The 22,928-nt window shown below is 38.9% G+C and overlaps 1 pseudogene; it reads right to left on the minus strand.

Annotated features, from left to right (window-relative positions):
• Nucleotides 1-295: 295 nt before the first annotated feature.
• The window catches only part of LOC113879607, a 48,744-nt pseudogene continuing 26,111 nt past the window's right edge, over nt 296-22,928 (minus strand).

Raw genomic sequence — 22,928 nt, forward strand, 5'->3', positions numbered from 1 at the left:
GGGGGAGGGTAATTGAGTAAAGATAGTTAATTGGTACAAACCTCCAGTTATAAGATAAATAACATATATTTATTTTCTAACATGTTGTCTAATCTACAACATGATGACTTAATATTGTATTGTGTATTTGAAAGCTGTAAGAGAGGAAATCTTAAAAGTTCTTATCACAAGGGAAAAAAGTGTAACTATGTGAGGTGATAAATGTTTGCTCAGCTTATTGTGGTAATCATTTTGTAGCATATGCATTTTTCAAAACTTCATGTTGTACACCTTAACATAGAGTGTAATACGTCAATTATATTTCAATAAAGCTGTAGGGAAAAATAGCTCTCTTTTCAAGAGAGCAGGCTTTCTCCAGGAAGTTCAGAATTGCACAATAGAACACAGAGAATTTACAGCCCAGACCCAATACAATAGGATGTTTTTGGTTGCATTTTCTTTTTCTGACTTGAAAAGCTTCTTTGTAGGCTTGCTGTGACTGATCCATAATCCTTTCTTGTTGTCACCAGCAGTAACCTGAACCAAGTAACAGTAGTAGTCTCCTTTCATTTTCAAGTAAATGACTTCGTCTGGGCTTGTGAAACACTAGGGATGAAGATTTTGTTGTTGTCGTTGTCATTATTCAAAAGAGACAGTAAATCACTTGCAGATATCTCAGAGCTCACTGTCGCCTTTCTCTTTGTTTTCTCAAGCCATTGGAACCTTCCCTCATTTTCTCAGCACTTGAGACAACCCTCCAAGATGATCTATGGGCTCCTGCAACATTTTCATAAGCAACTGAGAGATTAATTCAGCTTCTTGTTCAGACTTCATGAAGGCCGCCATGTCAACGTATCACTCAGCTTGCTTGCCCAGTTTGACTTTTGCACCAGTATATTTTCAACAGTGACTGGAAGTTTGAGCCAGAGGTAGGTCATAGTGGATGGAGAGGGATTCTGCTATCTCTGAGCATTGGCAGTGGCAAGGCTAAAATTGTCCCTGGATCCTGCTACTCACAGATTCTATCTTCAATTTGTAGCAAAGTAAATATGAAAGCAGTAATAATTGTATTACGTCCTCATCCTTCAGTTTGTTAGGTAGGTAGTTAGAATAGGGAAAAGGAGTCCAAAATAGTGATGGCTAAAAGACAAGAAAGAGAAAAGCCCGCAAAAATAGAACAGAGGAAGGTCAAAGGAAGGTCCAAGGACTGGAGTGAGGACTCCTGACTAAGCCCAATTTGCATAGGGCAGGTCCAGGGGGAAGGAAAAAACATATAAAAAGAGGAGCCAAAGGGCTCTCTCGCTCTCTCTCTCACTCTCACTCTCTTGCTCTCGCTCTCTCTCGCTCTCTGGCTCTCTTGCTCTCGCTCTCTCTCGCTCTCTTGCTCTCGCTCTCTCTCTCTCTCTCTCTGGCTCTCTTGCTCTCGCTCTCTCGCTCTCTCTCTCACTCTCTCTCGCTCTCTCTCTCGCTCGCTCGCTCGCTCTGGGGTGCTCTTCTCTTTGCGTCTTTGGATAGATGTGCCTTCACGCCTCGAAGACAGATTTTCCTGCTGCTGCTGCTGCTGCTGCTGCTGCTGCTGCTAAGTCGCTTCAGTCACGTCGGACTCTGTGCGACCCCATAGACGGCAGCCCACCAGGCTCCCCCGTCCCTGGGATTCTCCAGGCAAGAACACTGGAGTGGGCTGTCATTTCCTTCTCCAATGCATGAAAGTGAAAAGTGAAAGTGAAGTCGCTCAGTCTTGTCCGACTCTTAGCGACCCCATGGACTGCAGCCCACCAGGCTCCTCCGTCCATGGGATTTTCCAGGCAAGAGTACTGGAGTGAGGTGCCATTGCCTTCTTCAAATTTTCCTGCTATCTTCTAAATAAAATAGAGCTGTAACACTGAGCTGTAACACTGATTTGTCTAAGAGCTATAACACGGTGCGCTATAACACAGTCTGTCCAAGACCCGAGAGCTGTGACATGCCCAGGGGGCTTTAATGTCCATCACTCCAAATCTTTGTTGTGATGAGACAAAAACCAAGGAGCATACACTCCCCTGACAAATTCACCAGAGCAGCTTCTTTTTCCTTGTGGAAGAGAATTCCAAACTGAACCCATGAACTCTTGCAGAAATTGAACTCAGAAAATGATAAATATTTATCCCATCACCAACCTTTTCAGTAAAATTCTCTAGCCTTTTACAGAGTTTGGAAATAATTCTTAGTTATTCAGGTGACTGCCTTGGGTGTCTCTGCTTCCTTCTAAATCACTGTTACCATAAGTACAGTATTTGAATAAAAATCAGCTTTTTCTCTATCTATATTTTTCTTTTTAAAATCCTTGAAACTTCTGTAGTTACAACAGTTGCATATAATACAACAAAGGTATAATTATGTATTAGCATTGTCTCTAATTAACTACATAGCTTAATTCTTAAATTTACCTATGCCGGACAAAGAATGTTGCCTGTTACATCAATAAACAATAGATGTTACAACCATCAAGCCATTGGCCACTGCAACAGCCCCCACCATCCAAGGGGATTCAGATTGGAGAAAGGATACTAGCCCTAGATAGTTCAGGTGCAAATCAAAGGAATGATTTCAATGAGTTTAGACTCTTGCATCTCTCCTGCATCATAAACTACTAAATTCATGAACTTGAGATGCCTGGTGTTTCTTTAACAATAATCTTTCCATGTTCTGACTACCTGTTTTATTTGTTCTTTTGGCAAAACTCTTGTATATTCTGGCTCCTCCCTCACTTCTTCAGAATAGTCCCTCAGGGCTATCTGAGACGCCTTTCCTGAGCTTAAGTCCTCAGTAGCTCTGCTAAATAAAACATAATTCTTAAGTTTTAGGTTGTGCACCTTTTTTTTTTTTAGTCAACACCTAATTAATGCAAAATTTTCCAAAAAGTTGAATGTTTTTCTTAAAAGTAACTGGCACTGTGGTTTACTACCCTATGTTAGAAGAATAAGCAAAACTTAAATCTTTTCAAATATATAATTTCAACATGATAATTTAGCAAAATGTGGCATAGCAATTTGAAATTAACATGTAACTTGTAGTTTTATACATTAAAAATGCACAAAATATTTAATAACTTTTTTAACCTATTCTAGTAAAGCCAACTGTGTTAATGATTAAAGTTAGATATATTAAAAAGACCAAAAAAAGCCCATTTAGCTGTCCAGAAAAGAATCATTATCACAAAACCAAATCATCAAAAATCACAATGAGACTCAAATAGAATTTACTGTATTATGCTGCAGTATTTCTCCTTAAAACAAATAAAATTGCATGTATTTTCATATAAACAGACATCACAGACTCTTCCTGTAAGTTATTAAGTTTTTGCTTTGTATCATGATGATAAGTAAGGTAAGTGAAAGTCACTCAGTCGTGTCTGACTCTTTGTGACCCCATGAACTATACAGTCCATAGAATTCTCCAGGCAGAATACTGGAGTGGGTAGCCTTTCCCTTCTCCAGTGGATCTTCCCAACCCAGGAATCAAACCAGAGTCTCCTACATTGCAGGCAGATTCTTTACCAGCTGAGCTACTAGGGGAGCCCCCAGTTTAAGCCCTGTTTAGACTATAAACTCCTGATTTCCCTTAGAGCAAGTACTTTAGAAGGCTTTCCATCGTAAACTATTTATCTGTCCCTTTGAGATATAAATTTTCTCCTAGTCTTTTGCCCATTTTACAACTCAAGAATGTCTTTCTCAAGAACCTGGGAATCATCCCTTTGCAATTTAATCATCAAGAAGGACAGGGATCCTAACTCCCAGTCTCCGTGGGAAGATAGAAGTCTATCTTTGATAAGCACCATTAGCAAACACAGATGGCCTAACACACTGAACAACCTCCTCTGAAGTCCTCCAATACTTTTCCATCAGCTCAGCAAAGCGCTTAAAAATCCTCTGGCCTCTATTTCCCAGGTTTGGGTTAACTCTTTCTACCCTGTTGCAACAGCCTTGAATAACACCTTTCTTTCCTGTTTAACTCTGTCCAGCATAATTTTTCTTTGACATTGTCTATAGAATTTTTCACTTTATCCAAGAAATGTGTTCATTAACTGCCAACTATTTGCAAGGTCCTATCTTGGGCACTATCAAAATGAATGTTCCCCCTTAGAGGTTATATTTGAATGTAAATACAGAGGGTCTTAATCAAGACTACCATTTAGAATAAGTTTTGCTCCAGTGTTTTCAGATTCTTCTTTTTTTATTACCTTCTCTAGCTAAAATGGATGGAGGGGCCTGGTAGGCTGCAGTCCATGGGGTCGCTAGGAGTCAGATACAACTGAACGACTTCACTTTCACTTTTCACTTTCATGCATTGAAGAGGGAAATGGCAACCCACTCCAGTGTTCTTGCCTGGAGAATCCCAGGGACGGGGAGCCTGGTGGGCTGCCGTCTATAGGGCCACACAGAGTCGGATACAACTGAAGTGACTTAGCAGCAGCAGCAGCAGCTAAAATGAGTACATTTTCCCTCTTCCAGGTACTTCAGAAAAACACATGGAGTTGCAGAATGAAAAACAAAGTCCAAATCCTGTAGTATAACTGATTTGTTTTCTTAAAAGTGTTATGGTTTTAGATTTTATATTTAGGTCTATAATTCACTTTGTATTAATATTTTATATAATGCAAATTTAAGATTAGACTTGTTTTTGGCACAGAAGTATCCAATTATTCCAGGCTACTTCTTGAAAGCGATGATCCTGTCTCCAGTTCATTGCCTTTGTGTTTTTGTCATCTATCAACTTTTCATATTTATGAGACTATTTCTAGACTCCTTAAATTCCACTGATTTACTTAACTGTATGCCAATATCCCAGTCTTGATGTTGTAGCTTTACAATAAACCTTGAAATCAGGTTGTATTAGCCATTCACATCTTTTCTTTATTAACCATCTTTAAATTTGGGGGTGACATGTATTTCTTAAGGTCCCCAGAGAAAGAGGACAAAGCAAAGCTATCTAGACATGAGAAGACATTTTTGGTCTAAGCCATTTTGTGATCTAAAGGTGGTCACAACGTTTGTCCTTGAACAGGTCTCAGCAATTAATGACTCTAAGGGAACAAAAGAGTGCAGAAACATTGCCTGTTTTCAGACAAGAAAGTTGTTCTCCAGTCATTCAGCTGGGTCCCACTCTTTGCAACCCCGTGGACTACAGCGCACCGGGCTTTCCTGTCTTCACTATCTCCCCGAGTTTGCTCAAACTCATGTCCATTGACTAGGGGATACCATCCAACCAACTCATCCTCTGTTGCCCCCTTCTCCTCCTGCCCTCAATCTTTTCCAGCATCAGGGTCTTTTCCAATAGTTGACTTTTCCCATCAGGTGGCCAAAGTGTTGGAGCTTCAGTTTCAGCATCAGTCCTTCCAGTGATTATTCAGGATAGATTGCCTATAGGATTGACTGGCTTGATCTCCTTGCTCTCCCACACCACAGTTCGAAAGCATCATTTCTTTGGTACTCAGTCTTTTCTTTGGTACTCAGTCCTCTTTATCATCCAACTCTCACATCTGTATGTGACTACTGGAAAAACCATAGCTTTGACTAGATGTAACTTTGTCGGTAAAAAGTAATGTCTCTGCTTTTTAATATGCTGTCTACATGTGTCATAACTTTTCTTCAAAGGAGCAAGTGTCTTTTAATTTCATTTCTGCAGTCACCATCCGCAGTGATTTTGGAGCCCAAGAAAATAAAGTCTTCACTATTTCCATTGTTTCCCCATCTATTTGCCATGAAGTGCTGGGACTGGATGCCATGAACTTCATTGTTTTGAATGCTGAGTTTTAAGGCAGCTTTTTCACTGTCCTCTTTCATCTACATCAAGAGGCTATTGGTTCCTCTTCACTTACTGCCATTAGGATGGTATCTTCTGCATATCTGAGGTTATTGATATTTCTCCTGGCAATCTTGATTCCAGCTTGAGCTTCAGCCAGTCCAGCATTTTGCATGATGTACTCTGCATATAAGTTAAATAAGCAGGGTGATAATATATAGCCTTGGGCTTCCCTTGTGGATCAGCTGGTAAAGAATCCGCCTGCAATGTGGGATACCTGGGTTCAATCCCTGGGTTGGGAAGATCCCCTGGAGGAGGGAAATGCTACCCACTCCAGTATTCTGGCCTGTAGGATTCCATGGAATATATAGTTCATGGGGTCTCAAACAGTCAGACATGACTGAGTGACTTTCATTTTCACTTTCTTTCACTCTGCATATAAGTTAAATAAGTAGAATGATAATAATATACAGCCTTGACATACTCCTTTCCAATTTTGAACTAGTTCATTGTTCCATGTCCGGTTCTAACTGTTGCTTCTTTTCCTGCATACAGGTTTTTCAGGAGGCAGGTAAAGTGGTCTGGTATTCCCAGCTCTAAGCATTTTCCACAGTTTGTAGTGATCCACACAGTCAAAGGCTTTAGCATAGTCAATGAAGACATTTTTCTGGAGTTCCCTTGCTTTTTTCTATGATCCAACAGATGTTGGCAATTTGATCTCTGGCTCCTCTCCCTTTTCTAAATCCAGCTTGTACATCTGGAAGCTCTTTGTTCATGTACTGTTGGAGCCTGGCTAGCATGTGAAATGAGTGCAATTGTGTGATATTTTGAACATTCTTTGGCATTGCCCTTCTTTGGGGATGGAATGAAAACTGACCTTTTCTAGTCCTGTGGCCACTGCTGAGTTTTCAAATTTGCTGTCTATTGAGTGTAGCACCTTAACAGCATTATTTTTTAGGATGCAAAATAACACAGCTAGAATTCCATCACCTCCATCAGCTTTGCTCATAGTGATGCTTCCTAAAGCCCTCTTCACATCATCTTCCAGGATGTCTGGCTATAGGTGAGTGATCACACCACCATGGTTATCCTGGTCTTTAAGACCTTTTTTGTATAGTTTTTCTGTGTATTCTTGCCACCTCTTTTTAATGTCTTCTGTTTCTGATAGATACATACCATTTCTGTCTTTTTTTGTGCCCATCTTTCCATGAAATGTTCCCTTGGTATCTCCAATTTTCTTGAAGAGATCTCTAGTCATTCCCATTCTGTTGTTTTCCTCTATTTCTTTGCACTGTTCACTTAAGAAGGCTTGTCCTATCTCCCCTTGCTATTCTTTGGAACTCTGCATTCAGATGGGTATATCTTTCCTTTTTACCTTTGCCTTTCACTTCTCTTTTTTTCTCAGCTATTTGTTGAGTCCTCCTCGGACAAGCATTTTGCCTTTTTGCATTTCTTTTTCTTGGGGATGGTCTTAATCACCGCCTCCTGTACAATGTTATAAACCTCTGTCCTCAGTCTCCAGGCACTCTCTCAGATCTAATCCCTTGAATCTATTTGTTACTTCCACTGTATAATCAAAAGGAATTTGATTTAGGTCATACCAGAATGGCCTAGTGGCCTTCCCTACTGTCTTCAATTAAAGTCTGAATTTTGCAATAAAGAGTTCATGATTTGAGCCACACTCAGCTCCGTCTTGCTTTTGCTGACTGTATAGAGCTTCTCCAACTTTGGTTGCAAAGAATATAATCAATCTGATTTCAGTATTGACTGTCTGGTGATGTCCACATGTAGAGTCGTCTCTTGTGTTGTTGGAAGAGGGTGTTTGCTATGACCTATGTGTTCTCTTGGCAAAACTCTTTTAGCCTTTGCCCTGCTTCAATCTGTACTCCAAGGCCAACCTTGCCTGTTATTCCAGGTATCTCCTGCCTTCCTATTTTTGTATTCCAGTCCCCTATGATAAAAAGGACATCTTTTTTTCTTTTTTTTTTTTTGGTGTTAGTTCTAGAATGTCTTATAGGTCTTCACAGAACTGTTCAACTTCAGGTTCTTCAGCATTACTGGTTGGGGCACAGACTTGGATTACTGTGATACTGAATGGTTGGCCTTGGAAATGAACAGAGATCATTTTGTCATTTTTGAGATTGCACCCAAGTACTGCATTTCAGACTCTTGTTGACTATGAGGGCTACACCATTTCTTCTAAGGGATTCTTGTCCACAGTAATAGATATATAATGACCATCTGAATTAAATTCTCCTTTTAGTTCATTTTAGTTCACTGATTCCTAAATATCTGATTTAGGACACTGATTCCTAAAATGTCTATGTTCATTCTTGCCACTTTTTGTTTGACCACTTCCAATTTACCTTGATTCATGGACCTAACATTCTAGTTTCCTATGCAATATTGTTTTTTACAGTATTGGACTTTACTTTCACCACCAGACACACCCACAACTGGGTGTTTTTTCCACCTTATCTCAGCCTCTTCATTCCTTCCAGAGCTATTTCTCTGCTCTTCTCCAGTAGCATATTGGATACCTATCAACCTGGGGAGGGGTTGGGGTGGGGGTGGTTCATCTTTCAATTCATCTTTTTGCCTTTCGTATTGTTCATGGGGCTTTCAAGGCAAGAATGCTGAAGTGGTTTGCAATTCCCTTCTCCAGTGGACCACATTTTGTCAGAACTCAGACACAAAAATCATCATATTGAAAGTGTTACTCACTCAGTTGTGCCTCACTCTTTGTGACCCCTACAGACTATAGCCTGCCAGGCTCCTCTGATCATGGGATTCTTGAGGCAAGAATACTTGTAAGTAAGTATTAGTCAGTCAGTCGTGCCTGACTCTTTGTGACCCCATGGACTGCAGCCCACCAGGCTCCTCTGTCCATTCCAGGCAAGGATACTGGATTGAGTTACCATTTCCTTCTCCAGGGGATCTTCCCAAGCCAGGGATCAAACCTGCATTTCCTGCACTGCAGGCAGATTCTTCACCAACTGAACTACAAGGGAAGAGTGGGTTGCTATTTTGTTCTCCAAGGTATCTTCATGCCCCAGGGATCGAACCTGGATCTCCTGCATTGTAATTGGATTCTTTACCATCTGAGCCACCAGGGAAGCCCTTAATAATGGTAAAGATAATATTAATATATCAGTTGTAAAGACTCCCAGATCTGTTTCAGTGGTAAAGGTTAGCCTAAAGTGCTCGACCACCAAACAACTGAAACTGAAGGAAAGATGATGGGATCTCTTCTGACCCTTCTGAAATTTATGATTTCAATAAACTAAAGCTTAGACTCTGAATATGTTTTTCTTTTTTTTTATTTTGTAGGATAGTTTAATTTTTTTTAACTTTACAATATTGTATTGGTTTTCATGAATGTGTATGCTTGTGTGTGCTCAATCATGTCCAACTCTGTGATGCCATGGACTGTAGCCCACCAGGCTCCTCAGTCCATGGAATTTTCTAGGCAAGAATACCGAAGTGGGTTGCTGTGTCCTACTCCTGGGCATCTTCCCAACCCAGGTTTCACACCCATGTTTCCTGCATTGGCAGATGGATTCTTTACCACTGTGCTACCTGGGAAGCCAGAATGTATGTGTACTTTTAGCTTAAAACTTCACCAACTTTGTTGTTCAGGGAGACACACTTGAGAAAGATCCCTGGTGTTCTCCTTGTTTGTTGTAAATAACAATGCCTCCCTTCTCATAATCTTTCACCTGTCTCTTGACTCAATACCCATAAAGAGGCAAACCCCGTCTTGGAATAACAGTTCCTTAGCATTACAATATGAATTTTAAAATCAGATTGACAGTTTCTACCAAAACAAATCTGCTCAGATTTTAACTGTAAATTTGTTGACAATATTGATCTTTCTGGCCATGAAAATGATATCTCTTTCCATTTATTTAGGCTTTCTTTAAGTAACATTTTATTTAATTTAATTTTCTTTAATTTCTCTAAGTAACATTATATAGTTTTAATGTATATATCTTACACATTGTCAGATTTATCTCTAAGTATTGAATAACTTTGATGCTATAAGTGGCATAGTTTTTCTTATTCCAGTGTGTGAATATTTATTGCTAGGATATCAAAATATAATTATTCTTATGAATTGACCTTGTTCCTGAAAACATATTTACTAGCTTTAATATAAAGCTGGATAGAAATAGTGACAAACATCCTTGATTTCTGTCATAGGGGAAAGCATTCCATCCTAATCACTGGGGGAAAGATTTCCTTCTTTCATCAGGATGTATTATGTTAGCAGTAGGATTTTTGTAGATGTCTTTATCAAGTTGAAGTAAGTTTCCTTCAATTCCCAGTTAGCTGATAGCTTTATCAGCAGGCAATATTGGATTTTTATCAGTTGCATTAATTTGAATCCTTTCTTGATAAAGTCAGGAAATAAATTCACACCCACCCAACACACTTACACACACATAAGTGAACAAAATAAAAATAACTATTTTCACCGTGTAGTGGTCTTTTTTTTTTTTTTTCATTCCACTTAAGGCCCTAGACAGAGAAGGCAATGGCACCCCACTCCAGTACTCTTGCCTGGAAAATCCCATGGACAGAGGAGCCTGGTAGGCTGCAGTCCATGGGGTCGCTAGGAGTCCGACACGACTAAAGCGACTTAGCAGCAGCAGCAGAAGGCCCTAGTACTAACTCCTGTTCCTCCGGGGTCTCTGTATCATACTTGTCCTGTCCATTTCAATCTAATGCCACACTCTGTCACCTCACTTTTCATTTGCTCTCAGAACACGTATTAATAGGCATTCGTCACTCTGACTACTGCTGAAGCCAAGAACAAGTATCATTCCCCTTATGTCTGTCATTGCCCAGAACCACTGTTTTCTCAACCTGCCCTGTCCCTTTTGCCCCACAGCCTGACCTAAATAAGCCTAGCTAGACTGTAAAATGTTTGATAACATCAATAAAATATAATGATATTAGGAATTCTTTTACTTTTGAGAGAGAACACATAGAGTTTAGGGAAGCAGGAAGAAAGGATACTAGAAGACAACCTCAGGGGAAAAGTAATGTTTTTCAACTGAAGACAATATAATTTAGCATAACTTGTTATCTTTTGTAAGTGAAACCAAGTAGGACCCTGTGGGGCTCCTGGGCATGAAAGCCTTTCTGTGTACCCCCTTACGTCACCCCGCACCGTTCCTTGTTTGTAGGAGGCAGACTCCAGCCTCCATGACCCACCCTAAGTCCCAGTAGGTAGATGCAGACAGTTGTTAATCAGGGAAGGAAGGGCTGCAGAGACAAGGGAGGATCCCCCAAGGAAAATTAGTGCAGCCTTGGGGCGGGTCCTGGCTCCACCTCAGGGGATACATATCAAACAACATCTTTGACTTCCTTACAGAATTAAAACCCCCAACAAACGGAAGATGCTAGCATTCTTCACTTCAGACAAGACCACCTGAGGCCAGGTTAAAGGACCAGAGAAGCTCATCAAGTGACTTCCTGACACACAGTTAAAGGAGTGTAGGACCATGTTCTTGCTGTTCAGTGACCAGGCAACACTTAAGGGTGGCAAATTTTCCCATTTTGCAGAACACTTGTCTTTCTATTTCAAAATTCAAAAAACATTCAACATTCGAAAAACTAAGACTACTTTTTTTTTTAAGTAGTGATAAATAACTCTAACAATATTAGAACCTCTTTAAAGGTAAGGAACATATTTATTTTCATCTTTATCTTTAAACTCGGGAGGGTATCTGGCCTATTATTAGAGATTCAATACCTATCTTACTGAGTTCATAAATGAATTAGAGGATGAATAAACAAAATAGTAAATACATTTAATACAAATGAAGATATTCTATGGCATCACAGAAATCTAACAGTCAAATCTCTTTTATATAGGCACACTGTTTTTCACAGTTTATTTTCTGTTTAGAAATAATATAGATTATATGATATATTAATAATGAATTATCTCAGACATACTGTTAATCAGAACTCATGTCTTCCTTCCTAATTGATTTAATGACTCAATCCTAAATTATCCATGGTGAAAAGGTACTGGATCTAAGACAAAGGTGTCTGAAATTCTACAACTAAATTTTAGCTCTGAGACTATTCTTAGAAAACAGGTTGGACATAAAAAAATCAATCCATTTAACTTATCTCAATTTTCAAAATAAATAAATCTGTTTATCTTAATAGGAATGAGAAGATGCCATGAACATTTTTTAAATATATGGCTTAGTTTCCAGATGATGCTGATCCTGGTAAAGAGATGCTGTTAAAGTGCTGCACTCAATATGCCAGCAAATTTGGAAAACACAGCAGTGGCCACAGGACTGGAAAAGGTCAGTTTTCATTCCAATACCAAAGAATGTTCACACTACTGCACAATTGCACACATCTCACATGCTAGCAAAGTAATGCTAAAAATTCTCCAAGTGAGGCTTCAACAGTACATGAACCGAGAACTTCCAGAGGTTGAAGCTGGATTTAGAAAAGGCTAAGGAACCAGAGATCAAATTGCCAACATCTGCTGGATCATAGAAAAAGGAAAAGAGTTTCAGAAAAACATACACTTCTGCTTTATTGACTACACCAAAGATTTTGACTATGTGGATCACACAGAATGGAAAATTCTTAAAGAGATGGGATACCAAACCACCTTACCTGCATTCTGAGAAATTTGTATGTAGGTTAAGAAGCAACAGTTAGAACCGGACATGGAACAAATTGGGTTGGATGGCAACAAACAGTCTGGTTCCAAATTGGGAAAGGAGTATGTCAAGGCTGTATATTGTCACCCTGCTTATTTAATTATATGCAAAGTAAATCATGCAAAATGCTGGGCTGGATGAAGCACAAGCTGGAATCAAGATTGCCAGGAGAAAGATCAATAACCTCAGATATGCAGATGACACCACCCTTATGGCAGAAAGTGAAGCCTCTTGATTTAAATGAAAGAGGAGAGTGAAAAAGTTGGCTTAAAGCTCAACATTCAAAAAACTAAGACTATGGCATACAGTTCCGTCAATTCATGGCAAATAGATGGGAAAACAGTGGAAACAGTGACAGACTTTATTTTCTTGGGCTCCAAAATCACTTCAGATGGTAACTGCAGCCATAAAATTAAAAGACGCTTGCTCCTTGGAAGAAAAGCTATGACCAACCTAGACATCATATTAAAAAGTAGAGACATTACTTTGCCAACAAAAACAAGGATCCCTCTAGTCAAAGCTATGGTTTTTCCCGTATTCATGTATGGATGTGAGAGTTCGACTATAAAGAAAGCTGAGTGCCAGAGAACTGATGCTTTTGAATGCTGGTGTTGGAAAAGATTCTCGAGAGTCCCTTGGACTGCAAGGAGATCCAACCAGTCCATCCTAAAGGAAATCAGTCCTGAATATTCATTGGAAGGACTGATGCTGAAGCTGAAGCTCTTATACTTTTGCCACCTGATGCGAAGAACTGACTCATTGGAAATGACCCTGATGCTGGGAAAGATTGAAGGCAGGAGGAGAAGGGGACAACAGAGGATGAGATGGTTGGATGGCACCACCGACTGGATGGACACGAGTTTGAGCAAGCTCCGGGAGTTAATGATGGACAGGGAAGCCTGGCGTGCTGCAGTCCATGGGGTCTCAAAGAGTCGAACTTAACTGAGTGATTGAACTGAAGTTAGCTTCCAGGTAGCTTAGCAGTAAAGAACCCACCTGTCAATGAAGGAAACGTGGGTTCAATCCCAGGTCCAATCCCTGGGTCAAGAAGATGCCCTCAAGGAGAAATGGAAACCCACTCCAGTATTCTTGCCTGGAAAATTCCATGGACAGAGGAGACTCACAGGCTACAGTCCATAGGGTCACAAAGAGTCAGACATAGCGACTAAACAATTAACAACAGAGACAATGCTTATTTATTCACCCAATTATTTCATATTCTTTCAAGCACAGCTAAGCTTCACTTCCCAGCCTCCCTGAATCTAGAGATCATCATATGAACGATTCTTACCTAAAGAATGCGAGTACTTGGGGACACATTGCTTCTAGCCCGAGGACGTGAAGAACAAGTAACTAAGTTCAAGGTGGAAATGTTTGGGCCTCATAGTCCCTACCTGGAAAGGAGCTGCATGGGACAGCAACTCAAACTACAACTTGTTGCCTTAGCAGAAAGTACACCTTTGTTATTTAAAGACACTGAGGTTAAGAGTTTCTTTTTTTTTTCCTCCTCAGCATAGCTAGAGCTACCCTAATAAATTTAAAACTCTCTAAATATAAGTAGAAAGAGGCTGGAAAGCTTTTTAGAATGTAGGAAATTTTGTATAAACCACAAAAGTCAGTTTTGGTCCACGGCCCGCTCATTAGAAACCAGATGTCATTTGACTTTGTGCTTTCTTGTGCCACATTAGTGGTCTTTGGGTGACCAGGGATATACTTTCACAATTCCTTTTGATCAAATCATGTTGACAAGGTATGTCCTTTAGATACTCCTCATACCAACAAAGAGGGTCTATACTATATCTTCTTGCTATTTTGGCTCATTCATTTATTTGATATACTATACGCTGAAGCTCCTATACTTCCTATACCACCTGATGAGAAGAGATCATTCATTGGCAAAGACCCTGATGCTGGAAAAGACTGAAGGCAGGAGGAGAAGGGGATGACAGAGGATGAGATGTTTGGATAGTATCATTGACTTGATGGACATTAGTTTGAGCAAGTTTCAAGATTTGTTGATGGACAGGGAAGCCTGGCATGCTGCAGTCCATGGGGTCTCAAAGAGTCAGACATGACTGAGTGACTGAACTGAACTGAACTAAAAATTAAGTAAAATAATCCAAACTGTTGGAATAACTATGATTGCAATAAGTATAATTTGAGGAATGTGCTTACGTGCTTAGTCGTATCCAACTCTTTGCAACTCCATAGACTGTAGCCCGCCAGGCTCCTAGGCCCATGGGGATTCTCCAGGCAAGAATACTAGAATGGGTTGCTATTCCCTTCTCCAGGGGATCTTCCCAACCCAGGGATTGAATCCAGGTCTCTGGCATTGCAGACAAATTCTTTACTGACTGAGCCACAGGGAAGCTCAGTTTGAGGGATAAATCTCTTTATTTTTCAGTAACACTTGAGATTTAATAACTGACTCAATGTCATAGCTTAAAACCTCCTCAAATTATTTTAAAAAAACTATCATTATATTTCATTTCTTAACTAGAAAATAAAGGGAAAAAGCAAAATTGCAATGGAATAATAATTACTAAAATGCTTCTACAGGGAAAACATTTTCTAAGGGTGGAAAAAAAGCATCACTTTTGGTGATGCTATCCTCACCCTTCTTTCTACTGTCACCTCAGTATTATCCTAAACATTAATGACACTGAATAAGCTTCTTCCATTTTTCTATTCCTTTATGGAGGTTTGCCCTCTCCATAGTATCTGGGCATTTAATAAATGCCCAGGGAAGTACCTTGTCTAGCTGTGGTAACACCTGAACTGAGTCTCTATCTCAAGAATGTTTTCTCAATTTGCACACCAAAACAGGCTCTTATCATTTCATGTGATGAGCAGACATTCACCTACAAAATCTGGTTTTGGTAAACCTTTAGGTCAACTTTGATAAATCTCCACAGTTTAAATGTGCCATATGACACTTCAAAATATAAATTCAAAGCAAAAATCAAAAGCTAAGTAAGAAACATTAGAGTGATGCATGGTTTTACTTCTAACAGTTTTCTTACACGAATTGATCAAGTTTAACTTGATCTGCATAAAATGGCAATTATATTATCTTAATTTAAAAGTGTATTTTCTTCAGAGGAACTTAAAAGAATTTCTAGATACAATTTTATTAATGCTATAGTTAGATAACCTTGTCTTTTTATAACTGAAGGATAATTTTAACTTTCAGAAGTATATGACAAGAAATACAAACAAAGATTTCCATAGACTGAAGCTTTGAGTAACATTAATACATTTGGAGTTATATTAATATATAACCTTGCTAAAACAGGGAAATTGATTCAATGGGAAAATAAATAAGCTAGATCTATTAAAGATTCTGATCCCAAAGTAAGTTGGAAGACTCTATGAGTCTACTTGGTCAGTCTAAATGAGCATCTCTTTATAAAATGAGAAGGATAATAAATCAAGACAAACTCTCCCAGAAACAAAATCCAAATCTAGCAATAATTAAATTATTTTGTCTCTGGGTCTGAACTGGAAACAATAGAGAGGAAAACAAGACTAATCATCTCTTGTTACCTAAGGAAATCTGGAAACTATAAGCAATGGTAGCGATAATAATATTAACAATAAAAATACACACACACACACACACACCTGCACACACCAGACTTCACCATGCCTTCTCAATGCCTTGCAGGTGTCAAAATTCACTTCTGAAACTCCTCTATTTTTTATTTGTTTGAAATTTTACGTCTTTTTAAAATTAATTTATATACAATAAATTTGCTGTTTTTGGTATAGAAGTCTATGAGTTTTGATGAATGGATAAAATCTTAGATCACCACGATTAAAATATAGAACAACTCTATTAGTCAAAGAAAATTTTTCTACCTTGCCCCCTTGTGGTCAACACCTCACACACTCACAAGCCCTAGAACCTTCTGATTTCTGTGCTTTTAGCTTTACCTTTTCCAGAATGTTTATATTTTTGATGAAAAATTAATTAATAGTCAATCTAAGAAATAAACAGAGAATTTTATTTGAGCCAATCTGAGGGTTATAACCCAGCAGATAGTCTTTCAGAAAGCTCTGAGGACTGTTCCGCTGGATATAAGTCAAAGCACAGCTGTACATGTTTTTGAAACAAAGGGTCATACATCAAAGTAGCAGACTGACAGTTTACATGGTCCAGATCTGCTCATACAAGGCAAGTAGTGGGTCATCATGACTCCTGACAGGATTTAGAAAGGAATCTTGTCTCTTAAGGAGTTACCTTGCTGGCACCAGAAGAAAATTGCTCTTTTTGGTTGAGGAGGTATTCTTGCATCTTCTAAGGAGGTCTAGTCGATGTATAATAGAGATGCACACCGCACACTAAAAAGAGTTAGTGGCCCAAATGGGCAGAGAGAATTCTATATGCAAAATTCTCTTATCTAGCCTTAAAACTAACTTTATCTCACATCTATACAGGGGGAGAGAGACAAGAAAATAAATCATACAATAGTCTTTTGTGACTGACTTCTTTCCCTTAGCATAATTCATTTGAGATTTATCCATATTATTGGTTTGTATCAATAGTTTGTTTCATTTTATTGATGAGCATTACTTTATTGTATGAATATATCATAGTTGGTTTATCCATTCCCACGGTGAAGGATATTATCTCTGTATTGGGAAATTATAAATAATGTTGCTATCAACATTCACTCTTAGGTTTTGATGTACATACAAACTATGTGTCTCTTGTGAAAATAGTACTGCAATCACTACTCACTACTACTGGCACAGATACATTTAGCTATATAGTAAACTGTCCAACTGTTTTCCAAAGTAGTTGCACCATTTTGCATCAGCAATTAAGAAGCATTCCAGTCGTCTCACATCCTCATCAGTTCAGTTCAGTTGCTCAGTTGTGTCCGACTCTTTGTGATCCCATGAACTGCAGCACGGCAGGCCTCCTTGTCCTTCACCAACTCTCAGAATTCACTCAAACTCATGTCCACTGAGTCGGTAATGCCATTCAACCATCTCATCCGCTGTCATCCCCTTCTCTCACCTTCAATCTTGCCCAGCATCAGGGTCTTTTCCAATGAGTCAGTTCTTCACATTAGGTGGCCAAAATATTGGAGTTTCAGCTTCAGCATCAGTCCTTCCAATGAATATTTAGGACTGATTTCGTTTTGGATGGACTGATTGGATATCCTTGTTGTCCAAGGGACTCTCAAGAGGCTTCTCCAACACCACAGTTCAAAAGCATCAATTCTTTGGGATTCAGCTTTCCTTATGGCCCAACTCTCACATCCATACATGACTACTGGAAAAACAATGGCTTTGACTAGATGGACCTTTTTGGTAAAGTAATGTCTCTGTTTTTCAATATGCTGTCTAGGTTGGTCATAGCTTTGCTTCCAAGGAGCAAGTGTCTTTTAATTCCATGACTGCAGTTACCATCTGCAGTGATTTTGGAGCCCAAAAAAATAAAGTCTGCCACTGTTTCCACTGTTTCCCCATCTACTTGCCATGAAGTGATGGGACCAGATTCCATGATCTTGGTTTTCAGAATGTTGAGTTTTAAGGCAACATTTTCACTTTCCGTTTTGACTTTCATCAAGAGACTCGTTAGTTCTTCACTTTATGCCATAAGGATGGTGCCATCTGCATATCTGACGTTATTGATATTTCTCCTGGCAATCTTGATTCCAGCTTTTGTTTCATCCAGCCCAGCGTTTCTCATGATGTACTCTGCATATAAGTTAAATAAGCAGGGTGACGATATACAGCCTTGACGTACTCCTTTCCCAATTTGGAACCAGTGTTGTTCCATGTCCAGTTCTAACTGTTGCTTCCTGACCTGCATACAGATTTCTTAAGAGGCAGGTCAGGTGGTCTGGTATTCCCATCTCTTTTCCACAGTTTGCTGTGATCCACATAGTCAAATGCTTTAGTGTAGTCAATAAAGCGGAAGTAGATGTTTTCCTGGAACTCTCTTGCTTTTTTGATGATCCAGCAAAGGTTGGCAATTTGATCTCTGGTTCCTCTGCCTTTTCTAAATCCAGCTTGAACATCAGGAAGTTCACAGTTCACGTACTGTTGAAGCCTGGCTTGGAGAATTTTGAGCATTACTTTGCTAGCATGTGAGATGAGTGCAATTGTGCGGTAGTTTGAGCATTCTTTGGCATTGCCTTTCTTTGGGATTGGAATGAAAACTGACCTTTTCCAGTGCTGTGGCCACTGCTGAGTTTTCCAAATTTGCTGGCATATTGAGTGCAGCACTTTCACAGCATCATCTTTTAGGATTTGGAATAGCTCAACTGGAATTCCATCACCTCCACTAGCTTTGTTCATAGTGATCTTCCTAAGGCCCACTTGACTTCACATTCCAGGATGTCTGCCTCTAGGTGAGTGATCATACCATCGTGATTATCTGGGTCATGAAGATCTTTTTTGTATAGTTCTTCTGTATATTCTTGCCATCTCTTCTTAATATCTTCTGCTTCTGTTAGGTCCATACAATTTCTGTCCTTTATTTTGCTGATCTTTGCATGAAATGTTCCCTTGGTATCTCTGATTTTCTTGAAGAGATCTCTAGTCTTTCCCATTCTATTGTTTTCCTCTATTTCTTTGTATTGATCGCTGATGAAGGTTTTCTTATCTCTCCTTGCTATTCTTTGGAACTCTGCATTCAGATGGGTTTATCTTTTGTTTTGTCCTTTGACGTTTGCTTCTCTTCTTTTCACAGCTACTTGTAAGGCCTCCTCAGACAACCATTTTGCCTTTTTGCATTTCTTTTTCTTGGGGATGGTCTGGATCCCTGCCTCCTGTACAAGATCATGAACCTGGGTGCATAGTTCTTCCGGCACTCTATCAGACCGAATTCCTTGAATCTTCATCAGGAATTGCTAATGTCAGCTTTTTTTTTTTTAATTGTTTTAACTATTTTCACTGTGATTTTAATTTTTGTTTTCCTAGTGACAAATTGGAGAAGGTAATTGTAACCCACTCCAGTACTCTTGCCTGGAAAATCCCATGGATGGAGGAGTCTGATAGGCTGCAGTTCGTGGGGTAGCTAGGAGTCGGACACGACTGAGCGACTTCACTTTCACTTTTCACTTTCGTGCATTGGAGAAGGAAATGGCAACCCATTCCACTGTTCTTGCCTGGAGAATCCCAGGGACGAGGGAGCCTGGTGGGCTGCCGTCTATGGGTTTGCACAGAGTCTGACAGGACTGAAGTGACATAATAGCAGTGACAAATTACATTGAGCATGTTTTCGTATGCTTATTTGTTATCTTTATGTCTTTTTTACTAAAATCTCTGTTCAGATATTTTTTCTACTTTGAAATGAATGGTTTGTTTTCTTATTTTTGAATTTTGAGTGTTTTTTATACATCTGGTGCCTCCTTCTGAATTGTAATTACAACAGGCAATGAAATCTCCATCCAAGATCTTATCAAGAAACTCTTATACATAGTTTAGGTGACTTGCTCAGAATTTTGTAGTAATCTGTTGTAGCAGTAAATCAAATCCATGTTTTATCCAATCATGCTTTTATTCTACCTCTACTTCTTTGATGAGAATGTAACGCGGTGTACCTTTTTGGAATTTTATCAATGTCTACCTCAACCTGAAAATGTACAAACCCTTTGACCTAGTAATGCCATTTCTCAAATAATTAATCAGTTACTTAATGTATCAAAAGTGAACTTTTTGACTTAGGATAATGTTACTAATTGGTGTTCTGAAACTGTTATTGGATAATACATTTTAGCAAAATTTATGCATACTTTGATCCATTTTTTAAATAAAAATTATATGCAAATCTACTCAGTCAGTAAATATTCTCTAAATGTCTTCTGTTTGCCAGAACTAACTGTGCTGTATACAAGGAATACAGAAATAAGCAATCATGCTCTCAGAAGAAAAAAAAAATCACATAAAAATGCATTAGACCTTATGGATAGAAAATAAAATAACAGTTTGGGGGACAGAAAAAAGAAAATCATGATCATGTGAAATATATCTCTGAAACATCCCAAATAAATCAGTTTGCACTATTCCTCATGAGCATCTGATAGCAAGGTAAACAATGAACAAATTATACTATAGTGACTAACGTGTGGAGGCAGAAGCAGCTGGTTCTAGAAGACAAAAGTTCAAATCTTAGTTATGTCAGTTTCTACCTGGTTTAGACCTCATCTATGAAATGTGGATTCTACAATTATTGTGTGAATGAGTGAAATATTCCAAGGCAGCATAATGCCTGTCACAGAGGAAGCATAAAATAAATGTCAGCTACCACTATTGTTACCATTATTATTACTGTAACTGAGCAGGACCCTACTGGGACCTTCCGGTGACAGACCCCACCCCATGTTTGCTGCCTGCCTCTTGATTGTAGAAAAAACTTTAGTCTCCCAGGCCTCACCTGAGTCTCACAAACTGGCTCAAGAATTAATGACAAAAGAAATGTGAAATTTAGTAACAAAAAATATCAACTGGGCCAAGAGAACTGGTAACAATTTAAACAATAGAAGAGCCATATAGCAAAGTCATAGAATCTTTGGTCTTTCTACAGGACATAGATAACAGTGTCTGATGCCCATTCCTGAGTTGTTTTGCAGATACTGAATATCCCACGAAATGGTAGAAATAAACTGCATGACAACTGTGAACACACAGCCCCCAGATGGTCTGGAGCCTGACAATTGATGTTAATTAACCCTTGTGACAACACCTTGTTACCTCACCATCCATCAACCAGGGCATTGTGCACCAGCTGATCACACACCCTGTGACTCCCTCTTCCACCTTGCCTTTAAAACCCTTTTGTGTATTATAAACAGTGCTGCATGAACAATGGGGTACACGTGTCTCTTTCAATTCTGGTTTCCTCAGTGTGTATGCCCAGCAGTGGGATTGCTGGGTCATAAGGCAGTTCTATAGATGTCCATCAGCAGATAAATGGATAAGAAAGCTGTGGTACATATACACAATGGAGTATTACTCAGCCATTAAAAAGAATACATTTGAATCAGTTCTAATGAGGTGGATGAAATTGGAGCCTATTATACAGAGTCAAGTAAGCCAGAAAGAAAAACACCAATACAGTATACTAACGCATATATATGGAATTTAGAAAGATGGTTACAATAACCCTGTATACGAGACAGCAAAAGAGACACTGATGTATAGAACAGTCTTTTGGACTCTGTGGGAGAGGGAGAAGGTGGGATGATTTGAGAGAATGGCACTGAAACATGTATAATATCATATATGAAACGAGTCGCCAGTCCAGGTTCGATGCATGATACTGGATACTTGGGGCTGGTGCACTAGGACAACCCAGAGGGATGGTATGGGGAGGGAGGAAGGGGGAGGGTTCAGGATGGGGAACACGTGTATACCTGTGGCGGATTCATGTTGATATATGGCAAAACCAATACAATATTGTAAAGTGAAAAAATAAAATAAAATAAAAAATAAAAAAATTAAATTAAAAAAAAATAAAAACCCTTTTGTGAAATTTACCAGCGTGTTTGGGTCTTTTAAGAATGAGCCACCCATACGCGTCTTCCTTGGCCCTTGCAATAAACCTTTCTCTGCTCCATACCCCAACATTTTTTTGGCCTCACTATACATTGGGCACATGAATTTGAGTTCAACAACGTATCTGCTATCTGAATGAAGAAAAAATGGTAATTTTCAGTCAGGCATAGCAATGATTTTTTTTCTGTATCTAAAGCAGACTTTAATTTCTAGGCATTTAATTTTAGAAATGTATATTTCTTTACATTATTTATTATTAATTAAAGATGAATATTTTGTGAGGGTCGTGGGAGTGGGGAGATCATTTGAGATATTCCTCATTATCTTCCTTTATAAGTAGAAGGATACAAAATTTACCTATTAAAGAAATATGCTTGAACACTGAAACAGTAATATTGGTATCCCCAAAATAAAAGGCTTGGTTTGCAAATAATAGGAAGGTTGCAAAGGGCTTTGAAATTTCATGGCATCTAATAGCTATAATTAAGGGATCAGTAATGACCACAATTGCATAAGGATCATATAAAGAAATGAGTCACTCATCCTGATCCTTAATGATATTGGAAAGGAAAGGTTACATACTCCCAAATTTGTTAACATTTTCTTCACATTTCAAATCTGTTCCTGAAAGATAAGTGCAGCTGCTGCAGAGAGAATTAAAAGATAAAAGCAGTCTTGGGTTCTATAAAACTTAAAGATAAAGATGTTATCCCTGAGGTCTCCCTCAATGCCTATGCATGATGCTTCTGCAATTAGCATTGGCAGTTGATGTTATAGAAATAAACTGCTGAAAGGGCATGCTGTTGAGGAAGGAAATCCTCTAAACAGAATGAGACAGAAGTTTTCTTTCTTTTTTTATTTTTTCCATAAAGCAAGGGGGAATAATAATAGGAATTTATAAAGTATGCTTTGATTGCAAACTGGTCACCTAAGAGTGTTTTTGAACTGCTC

Source organism: Bos indicus x Bos taurus, chromosome 21, assembly GCF_003369695.1.
Source record: "Bos indicus x Bos taurus breed Angus x Brahman F1 hybrid chromosome 21, Bos_hybrid_MaternalHap_v2.0, whole genome shotgun sequence".
In the NCBI taxonomy this organism is placed as follows: Eukaryota; Metazoa; Chordata; class Mammalia; order Artiodactyla; family Bovidae; genus Bos; species Bos indicus x Bos taurus.